This window comes from Pteropus alecto, unplaced genomic scaffold (assembly GCF_000325575.1).
Source record: "Pteropus alecto unplaced genomic scaffold, ASM32557v1 scaffold10, whole genome shotgun sequence".
NCBI lineage: Eukaryota > Metazoa > Chordata > Mammalia > Chiroptera > Pteropodidae > Pteropus > Pteropus alecto.
Window position 1 is genome coordinate 8,885,380 of NW_006431210.1, and position 8,139 is coordinate 8,893,518.

General features: G+C 36.0%; 1 pseudogene; it reads right to left on the reverse strand.

Annotated features, from left to right (window-relative positions):
• Positions 1–2,029: 2,029 nt before the first annotated feature.
• On the reverse strand, positions 2,030–2,148 carry LOC112470381 (annotated as a pseudogene).
• Positions 2,149–8,139: the final 5,991 nt, after the last annotated feature.

Below are 8,139 nucleotides of genomic sequence, written 5' to 3' on the forward strand. Positions count from 1 at the left end.
GAAACAGGCAAAAATCTCTGTCACTGTGTAGCTTATGGAATAGTGGGAGAAGAACGATTTTTACCACTCGGTTCAAATTTTAAGCACTGTAAAAGAATGACTCATTGCATTACTAAGACCTGGGGCATCCAGTGATTGAAGGAGGCAACAGCCAGCTTATTTAACACTAAAGAACAGGACAAACAGGCAGCTTGTTTGCCATCTTCCCGACACTGTAGGCTAGTAATGAACGGTGCAGTAGATACGAGGATAAAATGTAATAATCTAGGCAAAACACTCAGTCCAAAATACCCATGTCATAGTAAATAGTCAATAAAAACTCTGATCGGTATGGTTGTTGAATCCTCTAGAAATAGCTACATCAACATGTTAACACACAATTATAGCCTAGAGCTACCTTACATAACTAGAAGCTTCTTCTGTTCCTGTGCCTCTTGAAATTCCACATAGTATACTTAGCATGGCGGCATATATCCATTTCTGCTAAATCTCTCTCTTTGGCCTCTCTCTCTCCCTTTGAGAATGAAACAAACCTCCTATAGACATAGACCCTTCCCTGAGACCCATATTTTGGCTTTTTATTTTGGAACTCGCCCTTCAATTCCTTTGCTCCCCCAGAAAACCTTTCATTCTTCTGCTGTTGGGGGCAGGGTGGGAAGCAGTGCCAAGGTCATTTAAACTTATACGTTGATTCCTCTTGATTAGGTTAGTAATGATTGCTAATAATAATTCTGAAAAGGCAACATTAAGGCATGAAATATTCATATGCTATGGCACCAAATGCTAACCATTGACAAAAGAGAAAAACAAAGATATCATAGCAATGGAAACCTCTTAATTCCCTAATTTGCATATGGAAAAACAAATTTTTTTTCGCCATTTCAAAAAATCTGACAGAATAATAATTTATCAATTTATCTTCCCTTTTATTCATTTCATCCAAATGTCTCTTCCTTTCCTCTTTTCTGCAAGAAAGGTTTTAATAACTCAAACATTTAGCTCCCACTCTAGCACCTATAACAGCATCACGTTTGTTAAGTTTCATTGTTTTTGAAATGGCAGATGCTCCTTTCACTTCTTGTAGGAATGAAAGAGAAAAGATTTCATGTCAGATATGCTGAATAAATTTTTTTGAAGTGCTTTTTCTTTTCGTGATGATTTTTAATAATTTTTAATCCTTTAAGTCAGAATCGAAAATACCAATTTCGTGAGAAATCCTCATTGCATTACAAGGTGTCTCCAATATAAGAACTGAAAATAAATAATGAATTATATTTCTGGCGTCCAGATCAAGAGGAAATTTTAAAATATTGTTTGAACTGAATTGAACTGAATTTAGAATATAGACGTTCAAGCATCAGTGAGATAATAATACTCGAGCAAAAGTATTATTTTAGTTGAGCATCCCTTCCATACCTAAAATAGTGTTGCTTGTCGTAGGAGGTCCTAGAGCAGTGATGTGGAGGGGAACATTTAGAATAAGTATGTAATTCAGTGAGATTCCTGGAAGATCTAACTCTTTAAGAACATTTTCAGTTTTTAGCAAAGTTATACAGAATCAACATCAACAAGATGCCAGCAGTGTTATTTAAGTTCCTGAAAAATTTGTTTTAGTTACACTTGGAATGACAAGGCAATTCCGCATGTCTGAAATCCTGGCATTTTGCTTGAAGATTAGGGCGACACACATTTCTAATGTTACATGTTTTCTGGCACTGATTTAGATTCTAATTGTTCCACATTAAAAAATTATAATGCCTTTCTGCAAACTCTGGGTACACTTTATCTGGGAATCATGCAGGAATGTGATTTCTTGTGTGGCCCCTGGAAAGATGCAAACTATGAGTTCTAGAAGTGGAAGGAGGAAACTGGGCATATAGCAAGCAGACAGCTGTAGGACATTCTGTTAATTATGGCTTATGCGCTTTCAGGATTTTCTTTTCTTTTTTTTAGGCGAAGCAACCCTTGGTTGACCTCACAGACTGCAAGGACCTTGTCAGTTTACAATCCCTTATTTTTTCAATTTTTACACCTACAGCACCTCGTCTTCCTAGGTGGTCTCTCATCCAAGTACTAACCAGGCCCGACCCTGCTTAGCTTCTGAAATCAAATGGGATCGAGCTTGTTCAGGGTAGCATGGCCGTAGACTTAGCTTTCCGGATTTTCGAAGAGAAAGATCAAGCGTCATTTCTAGAAACCCAAATGTGTCCATGTGACTTTAAAGATAAAACCCAAATGTGTCCATGTGACTTTAAAGAAACATACATACCATCACCAGAAGACATGTTCGTGCAGTTTCTGTGCAGTAATTGCTGTCTGCTGGCTCACGAGAAAGGAAAGAAGATAGTGGCCCAGTGAAAAACAATGTGTGGGGCTGTCTTGCAATATCCTGGGAATTACTTGCTTAGATTGGGTGAGGCTGGTCTAGATGGCTAATAAAGCCATCAGTAGAGGATTATAATGTTTTTTAAAAAAAGCTCTGACACCCAGTCAAAATAAAAAAGTTTTTGACCTAGCTCTTCACTCTATGATTATGGATCTCGTATAAGCCACTGCTTTAATGTCAGCTACACAAGCCAGATTCAAGGTTCTTTGCAGTGCTATGGTATTCTAGGTACCTGCACATTCGTTTTAAGTTTGCACCAGTCTGGAGGTGGATGAATAGTGCTCTGTGTATGGATAAATCATGCCTAGACTCTCAATAGGATGAAGTAGGAAATATAAGGTTATGAAAGCTGAGGCTATTTAAAAATCCTGGGACTAGTCCCAATGGTCACACAGTGAAACCAAAACCATTATCAATGCTCTCTCAGATTATTTGGATTATTTTTAATATGGCAGCAAGGCCATTGGTCCTGTTCTCTGGGGCACTGATTCTATTGCAGATTCTCCTTAGTTGCAATAAAATAAAATAAAAAATGCAGAAAACTGGGCCAGTGATGGGACAAAGCTGCTTATCAGCTGCTCTGTTACATCCAACTCTCTCAGCCAGATTATTGATGTTTATAGTACAGCAAGACTGTGCCCAGAGTAAGCTTTGGGCATAAAAAAATGATAGTATTGTCTTTTTCAGTTAGAAATGGTGTCCGTTACCATTCTGTAGATGAGAACACATTGGCTATATATGCATCGACTATGGTAGAGGTCCAGTGGGAGGTTCTCTGAACTTCACATCCTAACCTTTTTATTCTTGCAGTGTCCACTTTGGATGGTTAAATAGCAAAACTTATCTTGCCAAAGACAAGACTGCTAAGCTAATGATGAGGTTACTGAAGGTCCCATTTATTGAGTAGCTATTAGAGCCAAGTACAAACCTGGGCAGGTTACATGTACAGAACTTGTCTTTACACGTATTATCAATATGTCGGGAAATTTTGTAAAGTGGTACTATTATTTTCTGCCTTTGATCTATTTGTATGTATATTGATTTGTTTGCTCTTGATATTCAGGGAGAAAAAAGGTTTTTTTAGGTTCTCCTTTTTATTGTGATAAAATATACATAATATGGTATTTATCCTCTCAGCCATTCATAAGCATGTAATTCAGTAGCATTATATACATTCACCATGTTGGGTTATCATCACCACATCTAGAGCCACAACTTTGTCATCATCCCTAACAAAAACTCTGTACCAGTTAAACAATACCTACTTTCCTCACTACCTCCAGCCTCCGGTGACCTCTATTTTACTTGCTGTCTTTATAAATTTCCTATTTTACATACCTCATTTAAATGGAATCATATAATATTTGTTCTTCTGTTTCTGGATTATTTTATTAAGCAAAATGTTTTCAAAGTCCATCTATGTTGTAGCATGTATCAGAATTTCAGTCCTTTTTATGGCTTAATAATATTCCATGGTATCTGTATACCATAATTTGTTTATCCATTGATCAACTGATGGATACTTGGGTTGTTTTCCCCTTTTGGTCATTATGAATAATGCTGCTATAAACATTGGCATACAAACATCTATCTGAGTGCTTTCAATTATTTTGGTTAGATATCTGGGAATAGAATTACTGGGTCATATGATAGTTTCTAAATCTACTGTTTAAAAAAGTAGGTTCTTTTTTTTTCTCCCTAGTTCTAACTTTTGTAACAACACCAAGCAAGGCCAACTTTCTTTTTCTGAATATGCTTTAAGCATTTGAAAATAGCTTTTTTGCCCTTCCTAAGTCTTTTGTCTAAGCTAAAAGAGATACGACTTTTTAAATTTTTTTTGGAGCACAAATGTAAGCCCTTATATCAACCCCTGCTACATTTCATTTTATTACTTTCATCAATTAGTTCATTCTATGGGGATATCTAAATATTTATTCTAGGATCCAGTGCTTTAGATACTGCTCTCAAGACTATGTCTTCCTGACTTTGAAATACAGTGAGAAAACATTTAATAATTATTAAAGCAGAAGTCATCTTTATTTTCCAGCTCATTAATAATCAAAAAGAGGATGATAAGGATAAAATTATTTAATCCATTTTTTAAAATTTCTCATGTGGACCCATTGGAAGTATTTAACTTTTATTAATTTTCAGGAAAAAAAAAAGGGGGTTTTGAATTGTGTTAGTTGACCTGAATATCAAGTCATAATGTAGAATACCCGTGCACATAGTAGAAGTGTCATAAAGGCTTGTCGTAGGAATTTAAACCTTGGCCTTTCTCCTTTGGATGCTTTCGTTGAGATCAGACCTGCCTTAGTGATTGTTGTGGGCTTATTCTTATGCCCAAAGCTTTGACATTAGTTGTTTCCATTTTTGGAATCCTGCTAAATGTAGACGTAAATTATGTTTCTGTCCAGTTTACTATAATAGTTAAAGAAGAAAAAGCGATATTCTACATATGAGCTACTGTATATTTATAATTTGCTTAGCTCTTAGAACTTAAATAAAAATACTCATATAATATATTTCTATCCCCTAAGACCCTAACGTGAGCATTCCTTTTCTTAAATACCCTGCTAGGTTCTTCAAAACAAGTTGTCTGGTAATTTTGGCTTTTGCATGGGTAGCTCAAGAATCTGAGAAAATGCCTATACCTTGGGTTGACCAAAAAGAATTTTATTAAAGGGTATCCTGGTTGAGTGTTTCTCATACGTGTATTGAAGAACATTTTCTTTGGGAAATTAAATTTATGTAAAATTTTCTTATTGATGTTTTTTATCACCTGGGGAAATGTTCAACTTGCTGAAGATATTAGCCTGTGTACTCTGTTCATGCTATGGTTGCTCTCATTTCTGAAAAGATTGCATTCCAGTTACTTTTTTTTACTCTTTTAATTTAATCTTACACATTCATAATATTTTTAAAAAGTTTAACAGAATATTGTTTTGAGAATAGGATACGTCTTCAGTTTATAAGTTATTGCAGCTTTTAAACACCGAATGCAGCAAATTGACAAATCACTAGTATCATCACAATTTGCAAGTGGCTTACATTTGCAGAATTGTGATCAGTTTAAAAAAGAAGGAACAGTGCGTATGGGAGAAACATTTCACTCATTTGAGTAAGTAAATCTTGACTGTGTTATTTCTTCATAAAGTACCAATACCGATTTGGGATAAGGTTAGTCATCCTGTGTTAATCGTTAGTAAAAAGATTGTGAGGAAAGTGACTAATAAAATGACCCTCCCAACTTGCTAATAGAATTCAATTTTAATTTCCCATTTTAGCCATCTCCTAGGAACTAAATCAATGCTGGAATTTGAATCAAATCCTGATCTTTCTTTCCCCACATGACAGCCCAGCGATTAAATATGTTAACACACACATGCATACATACACATACACAAAATTAGGACACACCTATTTTGTTGGTGGTGATGAAAGACAGAGTATTTGATATTTTTCATTATGCCTTTCTCCTCTCTCCTTCGTTCTCATTCCCACAATCCCATAATTACTACTATTTTCAACTCTAAAGTAAGCTGAGGAAATAAGAAACAACAAAAATATAACATGAAATGATAATTGCTTTCCTCATTGTAAATAGCTGACAGCACTGTTGATCAATTTCCTACAGCTTGTTTTGCAAGTGATTAACTGCCTTTGCTAAATACTATCTTCTAAATTACGGTTAAACTATTTTCACTGAAAGAACTGCAGTAACTTTTATTTTGTCCATTTGTATAGAGGCTCCTCTTTCTCTCTCCACCCCTCCAACTATAACAATTGAAACTTGGTCAGAATTTTTATTAACTGGTGATTAAAGATATCGGTTAAAAATAGTTTTGGTTCTTTGTGAAAAGGGAGATATTGGAACAGGTTAAGATTAAATGGCATTGGAAGAGTCGGGTTAGTTTGGCGAACAGAAAGCTGGAGTAGGGTTGATTTCCTGGCACTGCTTTCTTAGCAAAGAGAACAATTTTAATCAGTTACAAAAATATTTGTGATCCATATGTTCCTCCCTGCTCGTTCCCATATGCCCATATTCGCTTTTATCTTGGTGATGATGATTTTATGATTCAGGCATGCAAGAATAATACCTCGCTGGCTTTCGAGCTCAGTGCTATTTCAAAACGTGTCCTGGTAATTACGCACACACACATATATATCCAGGCTGTTCGCGCTTTGAGTTGGTCGAGTGGATATCAGTTTGTTCTCTCTCTTTCTCCATGGAAAGAATTATATCTTGCATCCACCTACTGGGGCTGGATTAATGCGGCTAGGTTTAGATTTGAAAACTGCATTGCCATTCACCTGTTGGATTAAAGGCCACTATACAAACATGAGGATCAGAAAAAGGAGACAAAGAGGTTGCGATGATCGTTGATAACTTCATTTTCTTTGGGAAAAGGAAAACAGAATCCAAAAAGCATTTGGTAATTCCATCCGTTACTAATGCATATTGTAAGACCTATGAGATAACCAGATAATTAGAATCTGGTTACTTAAACAGATTCTAATTGTAAAACATGTTGACTTCTATTCAGTATTAATGTCAGTCATAGTAGTCATGGTGAAACTGGTCACAATTGAAAAATTAAAATTACTGTTGATTAGCAATTCATTTTTGTTCTAAATGCATGTTTGCTTATCTCTCAATGGTTATATAATTTCTAACAACAAAAGAAACATATTTTAAAGCCAAATCATTCCCTTTAATAAAACATGAATAAAGCTAGAAATTATTGATGTGGAAGTGATTGCATTTTCAAAAGTTGTTTTTCCCTTGCACAACAAATGGCATTGTAACCCAATATGTTGTTAATATAGCAGCAGTAAAATCCAGTGAGGAACCAGCTGTGCTCGTTTAAACTTGGGAGGGGAGCTGAGAGGGGAAGGTGGAGAGGATTTGTAAACTTCAGACTAAATAACTGAGATGCATTTAGCGTTTTCGGAGATAGATGTATGATGGAGGAGGTGTGCATGCTGTCGGATTTAGCAGGTGTGCAGCAGAGTAGAATTGCAGCGAAAGGAGAGAGATGCAGCTCGGTTTTGGCAAATGTTATCAGGGATCCGTCTCTATGTTTGCATTCAAGCTGTCTTTGCCTCTGCTCCTGTAGGAGTTGTGAGAAAAAGAAAGTGCACATTATAGCATGGATTGTTTTCAACGGGCTCAAAGTTTGCAAATCTGTTGAATCCCTCTGACAGCGTGTCTTTGCTGTCAAACAGAATGCCCAGCTGGCGGTGGCAATCCTGATGGGGAGGGAGGGGTCCAGATTGACTGTGTTCACCGTGCAGTAAGAATACTAGGAATGCTTCTTCCCAAACTGTAAGTGGAGAGGAAAGAGCTCTCTCAGCCATGCCATTGTAAACGTTTTCTTTTTTCTTTTCTTTTCTTTTTTTTTACTTTTATAGATAATGCCTTATTAAATCAGAATCTTTAAATACGCCTCACTAGATAACTTTCATAAAGGAGTCACAGAAACAGCATTAAGGTACATTATATTATTATATGACTATAATTAAGACAGAGGCTTTGGTTAAAAAAAGAGGCAAGACTTTTGCTCATAGGTGATCTGGATTCTCATTGAGGCAAACACACAAGCTTGTTTTTTTTTTTAATATAAAGTGCGAGATTTCACTAAAAAAGGTTAAAATTGAAGTGAGTAATCTTCGGTGCATAATGCAATTGTTAATTTTAGCTCCTTGCGTGGGTGCCGTTCTGACTTGAACAGCCGGCTGTACCCTTCATT